The 2,540-nt window shown below is 36.8% G+C and overlaps 1 long non-coding RNA gene across 1 annotated transcript; it reads left to right on the top strand.

Annotated features, from left to right (window-relative positions):
• The first annotated feature begins 29 nt into the window (after window positions 1-29).
• LOC108490432 lies at window positions 30-2,320 on the top strand. The gene is made up of 2 exons (XR_001872295.2): window positions 30-142; window positions 465-2,320. It is a non-coding gene; the product is annotated as an uncharacterized LOC108490432 (long non-coding RNA).
• The last annotated feature ends 220 nt before the right edge of the window (window positions 2,321-2,540 follow it).

A 2,540-nucleotide genomic window follows, 5' to 3' on the forward strand; every position in this document is an offset into this window, starting at 1 on the left:
TTTTTTTTTTTTCTTTTCAAGAATAATTTATTTTCTATTGTTATTTCTTTTTAAATAGGAACAGGGTCTGTTCCATAAAAAGAACAGTACCAATCCAGGCTATCTTAGGAAAATTTACCTGAAGGATCCGATCACAGCACAGGTAAACTGTTCATTTTAAGAATCTCCCCTCCCCCAAGGCTTTTAGCCAAAAGACTTTTCAAAAGCCTGTTATAGTTAATATTTATTATTGCTCACAGAGTCGTTCCTACTAGTAACTTTGCATCAGTGCTTATGTTTAACATTGTGCTACAAGGTCACCAGGGTGGAAGGGGCAGGATTTGCGTTGTGTGTGTGGTTGGGAGCCTCAGCCTTGGCTACTGCACCTGTGTGCAGAGCTCCAGCTCTTGCTTGCCTGCTTTTCTCTTCTACCAGTTGAGCCAGAGCTTGCCTTTCTAACTCATAAAACGTGCTTTGCCTTACAGAGAGCATTCAGTGCCATTGAGAACGCACAGTCAATGAGACACCAGCAGAAACTAATGAAGCAGTCTTCACTGAAGCTTCTCAGGCCCCAGGTGCCGTCTTGATTGCCGTTTACAAGGCTGCTGCCTAGTGGAAAAGCAACCACTTTAAAGATTCTGCTAGATTCCCAGCAATTCTCTAGTCTGACTTTTTGGGCCAACCAGGATTGTTTTCCTTTCTTCCTTCTTTAGTTCTGTAACTGTATGTGCTAGCCATCCCCTTCTACACTGAATGGCTCAGACCACCAAAGAAATACCACTCTGGACTTAGAGAAAATTCTCATTAATATTAAAATTGTGAAAGGACAATAGGCTTGTTTTTAATTAAAGTCTTCACTGAAGAAAGGAGAGTTTAGAATAAATAGTGTTCTTTGAAAGATTTTAGCCAGACACATATTGGATGCTTTGACATTTTGTTTAAAGGTAATTTGTTCAATAATTCAAAAATGTGAGAACATTTTTGGTAAACTAGGTAATTGAAGAAAAGCCACTAAAGGGAGAGGTGACATGTTTTCTATTTCCTTTTCATGAAAACATTGTTTGCTAATAGGTCAAGTTTTACATTGGTGCTCCTCTCCCACCCCCCTTTCATTCTAGCAGAAGAATTATGGACAATCTGGAAGCTTCAGAACAGTATCCTCTGCTATCTGTAGTGCAACAGTCACAGGATGTAGAAGCTGTTTATAGTCTTTTTCAGGATGAGTTTATATGGCACAATTGTAATTTACTGATAAATGAAAATATTGCACTTTAAGCTTTTCAGGACTCAGAAATATGCAAAATATAATATTTTTATATTTCCAGAAATTGTCTTTTAGAAGTTCAAAGACTCGTATCATAAATTGACATTTAATCCTAATGGATATCTTTTAAATACTAGGAAGAGTAAAAAATCTAGTTGCTTTATTGTATGTTTAAAAAGTCTATATAATAACATTGGAAATGGTATCACACGTGTTATTTGAGGAGCAGGCCTCTGTAAACAACTCAGCACAACATATTTTTGTCCTGCCTTGTCTCTCTAATGCCAGTTAGAGACGTGTTGGCCATAGACACTGAAGGATTTAGTTTCGGATACACCTTTAGATTTGCTTGGGGTGTTAAGCATGGTGTTTATTTCAAAGCATCAAGTCCTTGATGAGATGGAGGTGTGGACGCTCATGACTGCTCTGCCCTGCTGTGTGGGGTAGTTCCACTTCTTCATTCATGCCTTCTAAGACCTCACCATAAAAACCGCTGAGGCTTTTCTGGTGCTGTTTCATGTTTTGTCTAAGAAGAGAGTATAGAAATCAATATCCTGAATATTTGATTTTTGGTATTTGTTGGCTTTTCAAATCCTTTATTTCTGTAAAGAAAAGCATCATATATATAAAACTGGTAGCTTTAAGAACAATTTCTGTGGTACTGATTAATTGAAATTTTGGGAACATTATAAACAACCTTATAGCAAGTATTTTGTGTCTTTAAAACTGACTTAATCAGGAATTTTGAATATCCAATTATGATTGCCATACGATTCCAAGCTGTTGACAGTGTCTAAAAATTTAAGAAATTGTATTGCACTGGTGGTTTGTTCTGAAAATGAGTATATGGAATATTGGACTAAGAAAAATTCCAGAAATCTATAAACTCATAGTCTCAGTTGACTTACCTCCAAGTATCTTTAATGTTTTTAATTGGTATACATATCTGGGACAAAAGTAACCCATTGCTAAAATGTAATAAGGTCTGTTGTGTTTGTAAAAATATTTTCAGAGTCAATTTCATATGAAGTACTGAGAGAAATTAAAACACTTGGTACTTGTTTGCACAGGCGAAAACTTGTGTGTGTTTGTGTTAAATACTCAATACTTGCTTTTGCCTTTCAATTTTCTTTTCTCTTCTAATCTCATAATAGTGAGAAGATACATTAAAAGTTGTGGAGGGCTTTAAAAGGTACTGGTGAGGGAAAGCTTTTCCCAGAGCTGCTGAGCCCCTTTGCCACACTGGAGCTGTGTGGCCCAGCTGTGCTCTCTGAAATGCACAGCTACATTGCAGTGA

Source organism: Nannospalax galili, unplaced genomic scaffold (assembly GCF_000622305.1).
Source record: "Nannospalax galili isolate Female #2095 unplaced genomic scaffold, S.galili_v1.0 C49819894, whole genome shotgun sequence".
Lineage (NCBI taxonomy): Eukaryota > Metazoa > Chordata > Mammalia > Rodentia > Spalacidae > Nannospalax > Nannospalax galili.